Raw genomic sequence first — 18,333 nt, 5'->3', positions numbered from 1 at the left:
GCCCCAGCCCCATGTGCTTTGATTAGCTAGCATACATGTGCTCCTATTACTTCCATGTCCTTTTCTCAAAACTGATGCCCGAGGAAAAGAAAACATACATCCCTCTTAATGCACTTGACAAAAAATGCAATTCGGTAGGCATTCATTGATCACCTCGTATGTGGTGCGCAATTCAGTGGGCATTCACTGACACCAGGCTTTTGAGTAAATGGAACAGAACGCCAAGTGTGGGGAGGATGTGGAGCCCTGGGTCCCTCACCCGCTGCTGGTGGAAGCACAGAGAGGAAGCGCTTCAGCGGCACCCAGAGACCCTGCCCAGGCTCTCAGTCAGGCTGTGGCACGTCCTCCGGAGCCACCTGAGCACAACACACCAGACTGGCATATACATCAGCCAGAAACCAGGTCCTTAGGTCAAGGATGGTACAATTATTGTAGTTGAAAGGGACTTCAGAAACTCATCTAGTACAATGTTTAGAAATGAAGTCTGTACCAAATATTAAAAGAATGGGAAATAAGGAGAACTTTTATTCACTATTGTAAGGAGTTGGGGGGGTTGAGGAGGTACAACCACTGTGGAAAACAGTTTGGCCTTGTAGTGTAATGCCAAACATGGAACTTTGTCTGAACTAACAATTCCATTCCTGGGGATGTGCCCCCCCGAATGCCTACATATGCGCCAGGAGACGAGCACAACATATTCCAAACAGTATTATCTCCTCATAATGGCCCCCAACTGGGGACACCCCGAATGCCCATCAACAAGAGGGAAGACGTACAAATGTGGCATATTCTCACAAACGAATACCACATGGCAGTGAAAACTCATGAGCTACAGCTGGGTGTATCGGCATGGATGCCTCTCAGGGACATGATATTGAGTAAAAAAAAAAAAAGTGCATCACAGAGAACATAAATGTATGTAAACTTCAAAGACGTGTAGAATTAAATATATTGTTTTGTAAAACATATGTAGATGATAACTTACAAAGAAAAGCAAGGAAATAACTAAAGTTCAAAATATTAATTACTGTGGAGTAGAGAATGAGGAAGAGGATGCAAATGGGCAGGGCAAAGGGTGCTTCTCTGGTACTATAAATGTTCCATTCTGAACTCCGGGGCAGGTACAGGATATATTATATTGTTCTTTAATCTATACATAAGTGTATTGCATACTCGTGTGTGCACGATATATTTCACAGTTTAAAAAAAAAAAAAAAGAACTGAAGACTCTGAGAAGCTAAATGACTTTCCCACGCTCATCAGCTAACAGATGACAGAAAGAGAAATTGTACAGAATCTGAGTTTAGCCCAGACAGCCATTCCTGGATTCTAAAGAAACCTCTTGCAATGATGAGTTTCTGGTCTAGTACATTTGAAAACATCTGTAAGAGTCTTTTCACTGTGTAAATCCCCAGCGTCTTGAATACTGCCTGGCACACAGGAAGCCCTTGATATGTATCTACTGAGTGACTGTCATGCTTTTCAAGGGCCTATGTCATCCCAGGCGCTTGATTTACATCATCTTCAATACTCACGCAATTCTACACGTGAGTTATTATAACCCCCAGTTTACAGATAAGAAAACTGAGATTTGAAGAGACTAAGAAACTTGCCCAAGGACACAAGCCAGAAAGTGATAACACCAGGATTTGAACCACAAATGCAAACCCTGTGTTTCGCTCATCCCACCAGGCTGCTGGCCCAGCTTTTACTAGCACTGCCTCAAATGTCAGCCGTGTCCCAAGGAACCCTGAGAACCAGAGCTGAGGACGGTAAGCTGAGTGTTTTCTCCTTCCATCTCTGTATCTGAGCTCTGGCACTTGGAGTGGTTTGCAAGGCCAGCCCTGCACCAGCAAGAGGTATAGAGTATGGTCACGGATTAACGTTGCAGCCATGAGCAGGTTACTGCACTTCTTTAAACCATATTTTCACCACATATACGCTGGAGAGAATCGTAGTAACTTACTCCAAAGAGAAGCTGTGATGATGGAAGGAGACAAGCAAAGTGATGGGCACAATGCCCAGCAGAGGCTATCAGATGAGGCTAGAGTCCACTTCCCCCTCCATGCGGGCTAGATTCAAGAGTATTCTTTAAGGGTAGCCAGGAAGGGAAGAGGTAAACAAGGCAATAGCTCCCAGGTGACAATGGGACAATGGCCTTTTCTTTCTTGGTACACTTAGCTCAGAGAAGATTATCGATAAAGTGGCTTGCTTGAAGTTGAAAGTGTTTCTTATTTGCCTTCCAGACCATTCAAGTCTTATTTGCTCCCATGCGATCACCCTGCACAGAGCCACCTCTCTCCGGTTCCTGTCAGCTGTTTTTACCCAAGTAAGGTGCCCAGGACTGCACGGAGGCCTGAGGGTGCTGGCAGAGAGAGCCTCCTTCTGAGAAGCCACTGTCCCCAGAGTAACCTTTGGGCAAACCAAGCTTGCTCCCAGGTCAACTTGTTCAAACTAGTTAGTGAATCTAACCCTGCCGTTCACAAACATTTATTGCAGGCCTATTATGTGCAAGGCATGGCGCTGAACGCCCTGTGGCTGTCCATAAATGTAGAAGTGGTAGGGTTCCATGGAGGTTAAGACAGACCCAAGTGTGAGTCCTGACACTCCCACTCACCAGCTGTGTCACCTTGGCACGCTTCTCAATCTCACCGAGATTCAGCTTCCCATTTGTGAAAGGATCACAGCAGTTCTCTCTCTCAGGTGGCGGCAGGCCTAGGAGGCTGCCCATGCCGTGTACCTAGCACAGCACCTGGTACAAGTGAGGGCTCCGTAAGTAGCTGTTCCTGGAGCTACAGCTTCAGTGCCAGCAGGTGGCACACACTGGATGTGTTACCAGCAAAGCCTTAGGTGCCCCACAGGGCCTTGAATGTCACCTTGCATAACACCTCAAAGTTCCAACCTGTCATCAGAAGGCCAGTGAGAGGCAGCAGCTTCCCAGGAACCAGCTGCTGGTCCTGCCCAAACTCCACTTTCCCGCTGGTGCAGCTGCCCACACCCTGCTCAGGATCAGAATGGGGACTTTGTGTGGCATCTGGTTGTGGGAACACTGCTTGGTCTATTCCTTGGCACGGGACCTGCAGGGCAGGTTTGCAAAAGCATGACACACACTCAGAAGCCTGCTGCTTCTGCCTCTCACTCCTGCCATTTACTGATCAGCCCCCCATCCTCTCCTCTCCTTGCCGGCCCAGGAGGTATCTCCCCTCCCACTTCCCCATAAGTCACTTCAAAGGGTGGGACTTCCCAAAAGGTCTTCCTTTGCCTTTGTCATTTGTCAGTGACGAGAATGACTTCCTTTCTGCAGAATAGACAGAACCCCTGCAGTCATCAAGGAGGCTCCACCCCTCCGCGCTGACGTCCCCATCACTCGAACACTTGCTCTGGGGACTCTCCAGGGAATCCACCCTGAGCATCTGGACCACAAGGACCAAGGACACAGAAGGGAGGGCAGTTTCTCTTCCACATGTCACCAGGGCAGGATGCAGTCACTGCCACCAACGCCTATGGCTTGGGTTGAACAAGAACAGCCTGTCTCCACCCTGGACCATTTCCCCAATAGTCAGACCAGACCAGGGAGTTAAACGCCAGAGGCCCAGGAACTGACCCCATCTCCTGCGAAGCAGCCTCTCTCTGGCTCTGGCTTCCACTTTGCTTACCATGTCCCCGGGACCTGATTACATGTGACCTGTGCCCTTTTTCCACATGGGCAAGGTTTGACTACGCTTCCCTTTCTAGTTGTTTACCTGCGTTAGAGCTGGATGTTCCCGTGGAATGGTGTGGCCCCCAGAGATCTGGGAAGCAGAAATGGGGGAAGAGGGAAGAGGAAGCATGGGGCTGAGTCTTGGCTCTATTATAAATCCGATTCCCCTAGGGGCAGCTAAAGGGGAATTGGCAGGCCTTCCTGTCCCTGTCTGAGGTAGGGGTGGGGCAGGAAAACCAAAGGTGAAGCCGGTCACAAGTCAAGGGTGAAAGGAAGGCACCCAAATGAGAGGTAGGCTGGGTCCTGGGAGAGGGTGGCTGGGAGCAGGGCTGCCCTCGGGGGGAAGAGGGAAATTGGCTGATGATATATGGGGAGCAGGCTGGGGGTGGGGGTGCAGGGGAGGCTGCCCTCAGAATTAAGCTACCCCATCTTCCCCTCCCCATTAAGCACCATCCCCATTTTCTCCTCCTCATTAAACCCATTTCCACCTACCTTTCCCTCTGTGACCTCCACTAGGTCTCAAGTGATATTTACTAGAATGATTAAATATGCCACTTTTCCTGGGACAGTTTTGGTTTATTGTACTGACATAACTATTAATAGCACCTCCTTTCACGCAAAAGTCTCAATAGATAATAAATTACACGGTCACTCGCCAGCACATCCATGAGGGCACTGACGCAGGAGGGTCAAGGGGGAATCAGAGAAATGTAACTAGAAGTGAGGGCCTGGTGGCCCAGAGCAACAGCCAGAGCTGCCCATCTTGGATTCAGACCCTCTCTGGGAAGAGGCCTGGTCTAGTGGGTTCTGCTTCCTCTCATCCCTCAGAGGGTCTGGCATCATTCTGAGCAAACAAGAGGCTGTCAATCAAACCCTGGCATGTCCTTACTTCTCTCTACCTGCATGCAAAACAGACTTGCAGCAGTGACAAGTGGGAAACTGGAGTCCTGTAACTCATCCTGTCCGGTAACCAACCAGAATGTCATACTAGCTCAGCCTTCCAGGTGCTCCTGACTCTGGCTCTCTGGCCACTAGAACCCACCTGCTGGGCGTTGATGACAGCAGGCTCCCAGCAGAGGCCGATCCCAGCCAGGATGGCCGCTGCCTCCTTCGGATGTGGGGTAAAGAGCGGAATGACCGAAATGCCTTCTCCTATTGTGGATAACCATTTGGCCTGGTCCACTGAGCCCCAGGCCTTTCTCCAAACATGGAAAACATTGGCTTTAGACACTAGCTATTCTGGGAGTGAAGGGTGGGGGACCAAGAGGTCCTTGTGGTGCTTTCTTGGGGACTCAGTCCCTAAAGGAGACAGTTCTGAGGTTGAAAAGAGGAAGAAGACTGAGAGACCTTAAACACCAATAGCCAGGGCACCCCGACAACATCAGACCTTCCACAGTATTTGTATAAATAAAGTCCTGGCTGAAGAGCTGTGAGAGGTCAGGAAAGCTTTCGAACTCTCTTCCTCTTCCTCCTTCCTGTCCCACTCTCCTCTTTTCTGAACTTTCTTCTCCCCTCCTTTTTTATTCTTTGGCATGGAAAGGGTCCAAGTTGTGGCTGATGAGAGATCAGCCAAACAGAAGCCATAGGACCAGCCAGAGTACAGACTGAATTCCCCAGATTTTTTTTTTTCCAGTTTGATTCAGCCCCACAACTGGCTGTGGAATTTTCTCCAATGGGTTCAGAGAGGCCAGTTGAGTGAGGGGCAATGGACTCTGGGGGCCTCTATTTCTGCTCAAGGATCTGAAGCCTCCAAAACAAAAGCCAGAGGAAAAAACTGCAGTCCTACTACCTCCAGACCTGACTGCACACCAGTGCTGACACCATCCCAAAAGGACCCACAATCCCTCCAGCACTTGGACAAGGAAGGGACGAGGATGCCCCCCCCCCCCAATATATAATACTTTTGGTTCATAGAGTTGAGACTCCAGTGTCTGAATAATCCATTTCTGCCTCAGCAAATCACCTCCACTTCCTAGCCTGGCTTAAAACCTTTGCCAACACCATGGCTTCCCTAGCTGCAGAACCTTCCTGACTTCTTGTGCACACCACCTCACTAACAGAGACGGGAAGCTAATAAGCTCACGGGGCAGACATGGAATGAGGGGCTAGAAAAGTCTGCAGTGCTGGGATGCACTTCCTGATCCTGGAAGGAGAAGAGATGTGGATTTACCACAAAGCCATAATCCCTTCACATAATCCCTCCTGGAATCATATCATAGCCATCCATAATGATTGCTTGCTGGGTGTTTCCTTCAGAAGTGGCCACCACCGGCATGAGGAAGATGGCCTTGCAGCCGGGATCTGGAGCAGAGCTGAACTCTGCCCAGGAGAGCTTCAGCAATGCTCCCAAAATGCCTGCCCAACTGCTTGCCTGGGCTCTGGCCCTTCTGGCTGCAACTGAGCCCAGACAGGAGGCTGACTCACTCACCACACAGAGTAGGAGGAGGAAGAGGAGGAGGAGGAGAAAGAGGAGGAGGAGATGCGGGAAGGGCCTGGGCTCAGAGACCCAGGGCTCTCCCAGCTCAGGCAGCCTGGGTCTCAGCCTCAGTTGTCCATGGGGAGGTGGGCAATGCCCACTGCTCCCTCGAGAACACATGTGCCCTCCTAGATACTTCCCCTGAATCCTCCTCACCCACTGCCCACAACGTGCCAGCTCCTCACTCTCCAAACAGAAACTACTCCCTGAGCCCCCTCCTCTATTAGATGCTTGCCCCTGAGTTCGTCTGGACATTTATGGACAGCTCCTGAAAAATAAGGCCAGTGCCCTAGGGCCAACTGGGTCTAAAGTCACTAGTGGTTAAAAAGTCAAGAAAAGAAAAAAAGAAAAGAAAATGAAAGAAAAGAAAAGAGAAACACTCTACTTAAAAGATCCACCATGGCAAGTGACCATACTTGGGTCCTACAAGATAATAAGGCCACACACAGTCCACCCCTAAGAGACATTAGCACCATCAACAGCCAATCTCGCCGTCTTATTCCTCCACTCCATGCCAAGGCGCCCCGACAGAGGAAGGAAACAAATGTTCTTGTTGCCCAAGTGCTGAGCACTGTGCTAGCGGACCATATCTGCGTTAAGCTGCTTGGGCACGGAGAGGTCGCTGCTCCCTCGCCAGCCTGGCATGAACTTCAACTCTTTCTCAGACCACAGTGTCTGTCCCTTCGGTGACCCAGCCTCATGGCACGACAGCCCGGATCTTAGTCGCCAAGTTTGCTCCTGCGACTTAGACTCTAAGTTTTGCACCTGGACACTCAGGCCTGGTACTCCTGACGCCGCCACCCCGGCCCTAATCCCGACCCGGGGGCCCCCTTCCCCGCCGCTCCCGGGTCCGCACCTGGTCTGGCGGGTGGGCACGCTGCTCCGCGTTCCCGGCGAGGTCTGGCTGCGCGGCAGCCTTTTGACAAGCAGAGACAGCCCAGCACCTGGCCCCGCCCACGCAAGGCCCCGCCCACAGGGCAGGCCCCGCCCACAGGTCCAGTCCTTGCTTGCCTAGAGCTCCAACTGTGCTGCAACCATCTTGGACTTGGAATCAACCACTGCACTCTGGTTTGGGAGACTCTGCCTGGTGTCGTCCCCCATGACTGCCGTCCGTAGGGCAGTGCATGCTTCTGTCCTCCGTGCGTGAGAGTTCTCGATGTTTCCGTGTGTGCAGATCAACGCTTCTGCCTGCGATCATCTGTGATGAACCCCCCCACTCCCTGCTGCTGTGGTTCCACCCAGCCTGCTGCGGACGACTTTCCAGGTGCGTCACCCCCACCTGGGCTGACCCGGCCAGGGCTTCGTCGTCTTCGGGGCGCTGGGGGGCGCCTGCCGCCAGCACCAACGGTTCTCACCGAGTTCCTGGGAAATTCGGGGCGCAGCTAGCCGTTGTGTTACTTCTGCAGAGCTGCAGGGAGCTCAGCCCTACCCCACACCCTAAAATAAAAGCGCAAACAGAAAACGTGGCCGAAGTGTAGTTGCACCATTGTCCCCACCCGCGACCCCGGCTGACCACATTCCTGACCAGTCTTAACCTCTTGCAAGCGAGCTTAGTGTTAGCCTCCCTGGGCCCTGTCCCCAGTTCCCTCCGCCCGTACCCCAGCTTACAATTGGTGTGAAGAGAAGGGCGGAGTGGAGTCCATCCTGAAACCTGTAATTGTAGGTGGATGCGGAATATTCGCCATAGAATATTTTGGCTACAAATTATTCTACTCTGCTTCTTTGGCACAGCTCTAGACGCCAGAGGAGATATGAAGACGTGGTTACCTCCTTCTTAGAGTTCACTTTCCAGTGGGAGAGTGTATGCATAAATAGTAATTTCAGCATACTGTTCTACAACAAAGATGCCCAAGTCAGGGAAGATATCGTCTTTAGCAGAGGAGGAAACTATAGCTCAGATGTACAAGCTGAGCAGGTGGGACATTGAGGTATGGATTTGCCCAACATCACACAGCTGAAGGCAGAACTAGAGACCAGATGGCTTCGGAACCATTTCTGAGACAGCTATGCTAGACCATGTGGTAACTAGCCCTTCTCAAACTCTCAATAATTGAATCAAGAAAAGTGGACTGAGTCTAAACAGAAGAAAGAACCTTCAAATGGTCAGGATTGTTACGCACTGAAACAGTTCATTAAGGGAGTATCATGGAAACGTTCTCTCTGGAAAGATTTAACAAAATAGAAGAGAGACTCATTGATTGAACGAGGGTATGGACCATCTATTCTGAGAAACAGATGAAAGAATGTGCCCCTGTGGAGGTCCCGCCAGTCTGATGGATGTATTCTCATCTGTAATGAAAGTAAAAAGAATCTCCTTGCCCAAAGCATTGTGGGAAAGCCAGCAGTAATTCTCATGCAGAGAAAAGTATGAGGAAATCTTTGACAACCAACACTTTGGGACATTCTCAAGAAGTACCATAAGCCTCTGGACACAGTTAAATGACTCAGAAGTCACTTCTGTGGTGCTTACCTGGCCAAGCAGGTGAACATGGGAAAAATAAACCTTGTCAAAAAGTGAGAGAAGATGAGTACTACGTGTTTCAATAGTAATGGACTGTTGGTCTCTTTTCACAGTTTTTCATTTGATGAGTCAGGTCGACTAGAAAATACACTCTCCATCGTAAACTGATGTGCAGAGTTGTCAAAGTTCTTCTAGCTGGGGAACAATGGATACTTGAACCCAGGTCTTCCCTCTGCACTGTCCACTGCTCCATGTGCCTCTCTAAAAAAAATTATGTCCATGGGCGTTTTAGCGATCGAACCACGATCTAGATAACCCAGCTTGGAGAACTCGCTGGGTTTTGGCAGATTTACAGGATTATAGATGTCATTGTAGTCCCTCCACGTGCTGTCGTCAGCCCCATCACTATGTCCCTAACCAAGTTCTTTTTATCTTCTGCCAATAACCTGATCTTCCTTCTCTTATCTGTTTCTCCAGACTCTCTACTCTTTCAGATCCCATCTGTCACCTTAGGCCTCTCCTCTTCATCTTCAGGCCAAAACGACTTATCATTCTCTGGTCTTTGTAGCATGTATTCTATGTATTGCATAGTTTATAACCTGATATTGAGTCATCTTGTATTTATTGAATAAAGATGGATATTTTTTTTACTTCAGCTTTATTCTTAGGAAGAATGCTATTTTGTAGAAGTAGAAAAGCAAAATACATGAGATTCACTTCTCCCGGTTTTGTCATAATCACTAATTGTCTCCTGATCTTGCTTCTTCCTAGCTAGGGACTGGCTATCCATACCCTGTTCTCTTGAAGACTTTGATGACAGACAGCATTCCTGTACTCAAAGTAATAGCTTTAAACTTCTTTAGCTTGACTGCTGTATGCTACATATACCAGAAAACACTAATTTTCTTTCTTTCCCAAAAAGTTAACATTTCTTGTATTCTCACTTGTCCCTGGGAAGGGTACTCCTTATAGAATGTTCAGATTGTGTTTTTTTGGTCAGTTTTCCTCTCTTAAAAATTACATCAGGGGCCATCTACTAGGCACCTAGTAGATGCTATAGACTCAATGGTCTGTATAGAAACAAAAGAGCTCTTCCAGGTGTGGCCTGCCTGGGAGAAGAGATCCCGAGATGCCAGGCTGAGGCCACCTAGGTGTACTTCCTTTCACAAAATCAGGGGAAAGGCAGAGCTGGACTTTCGGCCTCTGCCAGGCTCCAGGTGCCTGCGGGTGGCAGGGCAGGCCTACAGTCAGACCACAGAACTGCAGACTATCCTCAGCTAATGGATCCCCTTTACTGCAGCCTGGCCACTGTCCTCTAAGCTGACTGGCACCCTCTGGACCTCTTGCCATGGTGACAGGGCTGGAGTAGATCACCTTGTCCCCGCGAGGTTCCCAGAGTCCCTCTCCCCTAGGACAGAGGTTTAAAAGCTGTCCAGAAGCCACTCTCTGGATCCAGGTAAAATGTGCCCTTTGAGCTCTCCCTGGAGCCCTCCCATCTAACTGTTTACTTTCCCTTTTTTTAGGGCCCCCTTTTCCCCTTAAAAATTTTATGGTTATGGGCATGGTGGGAATGAATAGAAGAGTCTCAATCAGCCAACTCCCAAAGAACATTCTGAGAGACAGAGTCATGGATTCATAGAGACGGAAACCACCAGGCCTCTCAGGCAGTTCCCTTGTTTTAGAGATTTTTAAAAAGTATTAAGTCCAGAAAGGAATTTATCTCTTCTATGCTATGTTAGGGCCGTTCTCTTGTGTTTACGTTCTAGATGGTAAAAATGGAATGATAAATGGAAGAAGCTGTAAATAATGAAATAAATCAACCCAAACAAAAGTGTCCTCCCAGGACAATGTTTTTCAAAATTTTAACTGCAACCCATAGTAAGAAATAAGTTTTATTATGACCTAGTTATCTATGCTTACATCATTTTCTATCATTTTCTCTTCTCACCCTCCCTCCCTTCCTTTTATCTTTCTGTCTTTCTTTTGGGGGATCCACCAAGTTGATTTCATAGTCCCTAATGGATTGTGACCCAAAGTTTGAAAAAGTCTCTCACCATGGGATGCCCTCATTTAGCACCTGCAACATGAGGTCCCCAGAAAGACCAGCCCAGCTTACACAAAGCACCCTCAGAACCCTAAAGTGGCTCCACAGTGGCTCTGGGGCTGAGGACTCTCCCTCCAAGGTTACATGGTCAGGGTTAAGTCATTGAAGCAGTGTTTGCCTCTGTGGCCTGAACTCAGCTGTTATCTTACCATGCTCCTGCATTTTCCAGCTTAGAGGAGTCCTCTCAGCCTCAGGAAGTTTTATTGCATCTCAGAAACCCTGACTCCTCCAGAACAGGACAGCTGTGGGGGAGTCGTGTGCAAAGCCATGAGAAGTGAGTGTCCACAGACTCAGCCTGCCCTAGAAAGTGTAGGGCACGGCCGGTTATTCAAGCCAAATCTGTCTGGCTCCAGGCCTCCATTCCCAGTAGCCCAGCTCATGTCTCTGTCCTCTGGGCTTTTGGCACTTGTCTTTCCCACCTGCTCCCACCTCCTTGAGCCCTAGGCTGCCAGCCTGCTGGCCCTCACACAGCGTCTGCTGGCAGGGTGAACAGAGCCTAGGGGCCGGATGAAGGAAGGTGTAGACTCCCACCTGCATCTCCAGGCAGAGGCAGCTGCAGAGTTCTCCCAAGCTCCCAGGTATTTGCTTGGCTCCCATCCAAACCCCAGCAGACAATGATGACTCTTTAAGCCCCAACCTCAACCATAGAGACCAGTGAAATACACGAGAGGCTCGGGGTCCTTTCCCATCCATGACTCCTGTGGCTGTCAGTTTTGCAACCACTACAATGACTCTAGTGGGAAATGAAGTGACCCCTACCCTCTCACCCTTGGGACATTCTGATTTTTCTCCTCTAGGGAAGTGTCTTGTGGGAGAGCCTAGCGAGGGAGGTAAGATGAGAGGCCCTGTGGCATGGGGGTAGGTGTCCTGGGAGCAGGTGAGAATGTCACATCACCGCTGAACAGGTCAGTTGGGAAAGGCTGACTGTGTTCAAAAGAAGCTTTCCTTCCCCAGGGGAAGGTGTCCAGGGAAGGACGGCGATGATGCAATGATCTCCCTTTCTTCTTACCAATGAGCAGAAGCCCCACATGCCTCATCCTGGGCATGTCAGCTTCTCTCTCCAAAGGAACAGAAAGGGCATTCCGTAAGCAGCCCAGGAATGCATTAAACAACTCTCGCCTGGGGCCCCAACTCTAGAAAGATGTGTATTCTGACAGCTCTTCTCTTTTGCCTTTGGTCTCTGACCTGGACCAGACATACTGTTTGACATAGGTGCCTCTCTCTGTTGTATTTGCTCTGTTGTCCTATGTCATTAAATGTGTCGCCATTGTTGAAACTGATGTTTCAGGTGTCCACCTCCGCTTTCAGCAGAGTTTACTCTGGACTACATGGCAGTGGTGTGGTGCTGCTTTGTATCACCCATACGTCCTATAACCAAGAAGTGGTCATTAAATGTTTTTTATTGTAAAATCCTATTGACAAAAGCCTCTAGTACAGTGATGACAAACCTTTTGAGCTCGGCATGTCAGCATTTTGAAAAACCCTAACTTAACTCTGGTGTCACATATAGAAATTTTTTGATATTTGCAACCATAGTAAAACAAAGACTTATACTTTTGATATTTATTTTATATATGTAAATGCCATTTAACAAAGAAAAATCAACCAAAAAATGAGTTTGCGTGTCACCTCTGACACGTGTGTCATAGGTTCGCCATCACTGCTCTAGTATATATATAAAAGGCTAATATGCTAAGTATCCCTCTACCTGTCTAACCGGTCGCTATGAAGTGCACTGACCACCAGGGAGCAGACGCTCAACGCAGGAGCTGCCAAGCTGCAGGGACTTGGCAACGGTGGTTCTCAGGCAACGCACCCAGAAACCAGAGAGGAGGGAGCCCAATTCCTCATGGGGCTGCATGATTCTACCTTTGGCCGGCCATGCGTTATGTTGTTGCTGGGACACTGTCAGCCCTGAATCTGGTTTACTGCACACTTGTGTTTGCGTGCCACACCCTATACGACAGCAACTGTGCAGAGTGCCTTCTCGCATGCCAGGACCCCTGGGGGGATGTTGGAGAGCAGGTTTCGGCCAGGTCCTTGCAGGCCAGGCCAAGGGACCCCACCTGCCAGAGGGACCCCGCTCACTCTGCAGATGCCAGGGAGGGACTTCAGGAGGTTGGCTCCAGGGCATGTCCAGCCCGTCTCACCCAGTCCTGTCCCACAGGCCACCTTCTAATTAATTTCCTTTCAATGTGCATGAATCTGTGCATTGGATTACTAGTATATGAATATGATTTTAAAACTTCTATCATTAGTTCACATCTCAAGTCACATTACAGTTAGGGTGAGATTCATCATCAACATTAATGAATGTAAATCTGTATGTCAAATGATGTTCTTGATACTTTTGAAATTTTTACTGATTTCCCTGACACTACCTTCTTCATATTCAGGTACCTCAGCCAACAGCCCTCACATGTTGACTGATAAGAGGACAAAGTGACGGTGCTATATATTAAACATAATAAAGCTTAATTTTTAAAAGGTAAAATATCAAAAAGGAACCCTTTGATACTATCCTATACCCAGTGGATCATGTAGCTCGTCCTCCCTGGAAGACCTTTGCTCTAGAGAAGAGGGAAGTAGGATTTAAACCCAAAGGATATAGCAAGTTTAGGTGACCCATCCATGTTTATAGTTTATAATCAGTAAGTTTCAAAGCAGGAACTAGAGGCCACGTCTACTGCCTTGAAATCCAGGTCTCACTGTTCTCATCACCCTATGTCTCCTCTTCCCTCTGCTTCATGGAGAAATGGAAGCACACCGTATGTGTGTGTGTGTGTGTGTGTGTGTGTGTGTGTGAGAATCTGTTGAGGGCTGAGAAATTCAATTCTTGGCTTATGTAATCAGGGTCTGAGGCAAGATCCAGGTAGAATTCATTGAGATCTGTGTCTCACAGTGGCTAATAGTCTGATGCCACAGGCTCCCAACCAGATTAAACCAGCGATGAAAAGAGCAGAGACTCTAGGCAATGCCTACCAGCCCAGGTGGTGGCCTGCTTTTGGTGTTGAGGAATAGGAGAGCGCCTGTAAATTCTTAGTTTGCCCACCACCAAAAACCGTCCTTCAACCCTCATTCTCAAGAAGCGCTGTCACTCAGTTGGGGTTCCTGGGACCTGGGAAGGAGAGATGTCCAGCTTGACTGACTTTTGAGCAGCACCCACCAAGCGCAGAAAGAAGGTGGTGAAGAGGCCAAACCATCAGGGGTTTCCATCCCTTCCTAACAGGCCTCATCTCAGTGGAATGTTTTACCCTTTAACCTTCCTCCACCCACTCTTCTCTGTCTAGAGAAGCCAAGTACTCCTTAAAACTTGCTTTTCCGCCTCCCTCTGCTCCCCAGTTTACCTCACACACCTCTGTACATTATTCATCACCAGGCTCTTCATCTGTCAAGTGATAGGGAGTTTAAGGGTCAGCCAGAGTTGGTGGTCAATGAGACTTGGACCTGCCCAGAAAAGAGAATATCCCAGTTGCCAACCTTTTCCTGCATTTGCCCTGCCTTTTCCTCCAGTGAAACCCAAAACACGGGTGAAGATAGGTCAAAAGAGAACATTTAAGCAAGGAGTTCAGGTGTCCAACTCATTGGCTCCTCACTGGATTTGAATGGAGATTCTGAATAGGATGCAGGATTCAGAACAATGAATTACAGCAACTGAATTTGTGACCTATGTCCTTGAAGTAATTTTGGCATCCCAGTTCCCTGTCCTGAACCTTATGCTGGATCTCAACAGGAATTGGAAGTAAATCCCATAGGCAGGTGTCAAAATCTCCGCTGTTGCTTTCCAAAGATGAATGAAGTAATTCAACCATTTCCACCATTGTTGGGAGCTGAAACTCTAGAGACTCACCTGTCTCTACATAACCTTTCCCTCCCACATATTCTCCCCCTTTCCATGAGGCCTAAACTTTGGACTGATACCGTACACCCTCTTAGTTGTGACAACGCTGATAGAGGTTGGTTCTGTGCCTGCAGCTGGTTTACTTCCTTGTCACAGCTCTGAATGTGAGGAGACACAATCCCTGCTCTGTGATTAATAAGAGTTTTCCCTCCAGTCCCTTATCTACTACATTAAGCTATATGTTGACATTTGATCTACAGCAATTAAAGATTTATTGCCATGTTTCTTTCTCCAAAACAGCATACACCCTTTAAGTAGAGAGCATTTGAGGACAAATGATGTTGGAACGAGAACAATTGACAAAGAATTGCATGTGTCTAGGTTGCATTACCTTTTTCTCAACCCCAGCCTTGAAAAAGATGTTTCATTTCTAACAGTACAATGTATTACATACCCTGAACAACCTTTCCAACTGAAGCAACAATTTTAATAACAGCAATTTCAATTAAACAACATTTTTTCTTAAATATATCGCCAAGCTGGCACAAAAGAAAGTAATCTAAAGAACTCAAAATAAAATGAAAGTAGGAACACAGGTTGGTAAGCAAGGACCAAAGCTGGTCTGTGCCCTGAGAGAGTCTTTCGAATCTTGAGCTTTCCCTTTGATGGCTTCACAGGGCATAGGACAGGAGATAGGGCTAAGGGATTCTTTTGTATAAAACTGGGCCCTCAAGAGGTACATTGCAGAACTCTGTGTAGGCGAATGAGAAATAAATCCTCCCATAGAAGGTGACAGCAAATAAACTGGCCTGGTTCTTGCTGGATGGTAAGGAAAATAATAAATATCCCCTCAGAATTCACAACCACAGCCAGTGCTCAGCTGGGTTTGCAGTCCAAATTCACATGCTGCATAATTCAAAAAACTCAAGTAGAAAATTTAAAGTAATCCCAGATGGTTCTGCTCAGGTAACTGGTTGGATCACATGTAAATCGTCTCTGTAGGGCTTATTCAACCTCATCTTAGCATGCAAAGACTTGCCTCCATTGAAAATTCAAGGAAAATTACAACTCCTGGTTAAAATCACAAAACACACATGAAAATAAAGCACATTGAGTGAGAATCGGCAGAAACAGACCCACAAAGGCTTCAGATGTTGAAATTTTTAGAGATGGAATAGAACTAAGTTTAATAGGTTTAAAGAAACATAAAAGAAGCTCAAAAAGTGAGTAGAGCCCTGGCCACTCCTGTTTGGAGCATTGTCCCATACACCAAAAGGTGGTGGGTTTGATTCCTGGTCAGGGCATGTACCCGGGTTATGGGTTCAATCTCCTGCTGGGTCACGTACAGGAGGCAGCTCTCTCTCTCTCTCTCTCTCTCTCTCTTTCTCTCTCCCTCCCCATCTCACTTCCTCTCTCTAAAAATCAATAAAGAAAAATGTAAGAAAAAAAGTGAGCAGAGAATAAGAGACTATAAATAACTAATTAAACTAGGAAAAGAACCAAAAAGAATTTCTAGAAATAAAAAAAAGGATTGAATCTTGAAACTTGGTGGATAGATTAAGTAGCTAATGAGACATGGCTGAGGAAAAAATGAGTGAACTGGAAGCTAGAGATGAAAAAAAATTATCTATAGACCAGAAAGATAAAGACATGGAAAATGTGAAAGGTTAAGAGACATAAAGAAGAGAGAAAATTTAAGAGACATAAAGAAGAGAGAAAATTTAATTGTGCCTAATTAGAGTTCTAGAATAAAATCGAAGAGCAGGGAAGAGGTAATATTCAAAGAGACATTGGCTGCAATGTTTCTAGAACTGTGGAAACCGTGAATCTTTCTGGAAGCCCAGTGAATGCCAAAGAGACAAATAAAAAGAAATTCACATCTAAGAATATTATAGGAAACTAAACATCAAAGAAAAAAGAGAAGATTGCGAAAATTGCTAAGGAAAAATTTCACCTACAAAAGAATGAGGGTAACTAAACTTATGGCCAACTTCACAACAGTAAAAATGGGGGCCAGGAGAATGAGGGATATAGCAATATCTTCAAGGTGATGAAATAAAGTGACTGTGGGTCAGAATTCCATGTCCAGTGCAACCATTTTTCAATAATGAGGGCAAAACAAAGATATTTTCTAATAAAAATTGAAAGTATTTACAACCAACACATCCTCACTAAAGGAAATTCTCACATATTTATTTCAAGCAGAAGGTAAATGATCTTAGATTGGCCATTTGACATACACACACAAATGGTGAACAGATCCTGGTGAATACATAAATGAATACTAACAAATAGTAACTATTTAAAATAGTAATGATAATGTCTAATTTATGTGTGGTGGGGGAAGGCTAGAACTAAAGGAATGGACAATAAAAGCATCTAGGTTGGGCAGGGGCATTTAGGGTTAAAGTGTTCTCAGATCTTTGCATTGTTCAAGAGGAAGATACAGAAATTGATTAATTGCAGTCTTCATTAAAGTAAGAATAAGTATAAAAATAGCTAAGATAACCATCAAAAGTAGAGATAGAGTGTATAATAACTTCAAGAAAGGTATATTAAAGAAACAGATACAAAAATCAAGACAAAGCACTTAGTGAGGTGGGGGCAATAAATAAAAATATGTCAATAACCACAGTAAATTACAAGTAAATAAATGTTCCAGTAAAGGATGAAGAGAGGTTAGATATTTAAAATTCCAGATATGCACTGTTAAGAGTCGATCAGGAAGCTAAAAAAATAATTCTTAATTTGCATGACTTCATAACAGCCTCAAAAATATAGAACAAACTGACAGGATGATAGAAGATGGCAAACCACTATCATAGCAGGAGATTTGAACATATCTCGCTCAGGAAGTGATGGACTAAGAGAACAAAAAATCAGTGAGGCTAGAGAAGATAGTTAACAAGCTTGATCTAATATTCATTGAAGGAGCATTGTATATAACAATTAGAGAATAAATATTCTCTTTAAGCACTACATGGAATGTTTATGGAAATTGGCCACATGGTAGCCCACTGAGGTGGTCTTAACAACTTTAAAGGACTGCTTTTGAACCAAATATATTCTTTGACCATAATTCAATTAAAATGGGAATAACACCAAAGAGAATAGGCTAGACTATGCTGTGGTTATGACATCAAAACTTCAGTTGCTTGACATTTATTTTTTACTCAAGGGGCAGACAGCTGTCCAGAGTAGCTGCCCGCTGTGTTCCGACTGCTCCGGTCTGGTGGCACCTGCACCTCAGCATGTGTTCCCCCAATCCCCGTGGAAAGGGAGAAAGCATGAAGAATTGCATGCGGCTTTCCTAAATGCTTCCACTCACATTTCATTGATCAAAGCAAGTCACTTGGCTGTGACCAACTTCAGGGGTCGGTGGAGTGTAATCTTCCCATAGGTCCAGGAAGGGAGGACAACTGGAAATATTGATGAACACCACAGCAATCAATAACAAAAGGTTCAGGAAAGAAACTTTACAACTAGCAATTGTAAAACATACTTCTGAAGAATGAATTATAGTGGAAAAGAGAAGATACTCAGAACTTAAAAATAACAATATTATGCATCCAAACTTATGGGTATAACTAAAATAGTATTTAAAGGAAATATACAATTCTCACATTTACTTCACATCTACTATGTATCGGGCATTGTTTTATGTGCTCTACACATTTCATTCATTCGATGTTCATTATGACCCTGGAGGCAAGTGCAAATGAAGAAACCGAAGCACAGAGAAGCAAATGAA

General features: G+C 46.4%; 1 protein-coding gene and 1 long non-coding RNA gene across 2 annotated transcripts in view; one reads left to right on the top strand and one right to left on the bottom strand.

Moving 5' to 3' along the window:
- The window catches only part of VDR (vitamin D receptor), a 65,685-nt gene extending 58,593 nt beyond the window's left edge, over positions 1-7,092 (bottom strand). The window contains exon 1 of the mRNA XM_070410350.1: positions 7,033-7,092. The gene's annotated coding sequence lies outside the window, so the exon portion shown is untranslated. The remainder of the gene's footprint in view (positions 1-7,032) is intronic.
- Positions 7,093-7,247: 155 nt separating this feature from the next.
- Positions 7,248-8,690, top strand: LOC139005570 (uncharacterized). The gene is made up of 2 exons (XR_011470679.1): positions 7,248-7,440; positions 7,908-8,690. It is a non-coding gene; the product is annotated as an uncharacterized lncRNA (long non-coding RNA).
- Positions 8,691-18,333: the final 9,643 nt, after the last annotated feature.

This window comes from Myotis yumanensis, unplaced genomic scaffold (assembly GCF_028538775.1).
Source record: "Myotis yumanensis isolate MYYU_CA2020_CCGP unplaced genomic scaffold, mMyoYum1.0.hap1 SCAF_3, whole genome shotgun sequence".
Taxonomy (NCBI): domain Eukaryota; kingdom Metazoa; phylum Chordata; class Mammalia; order Chiroptera; family Vespertilionidae; genus Myotis; species Myotis yumanensis.
This window is presented reverse-complemented; position numbering and strand designations above follow the sequence as displayed.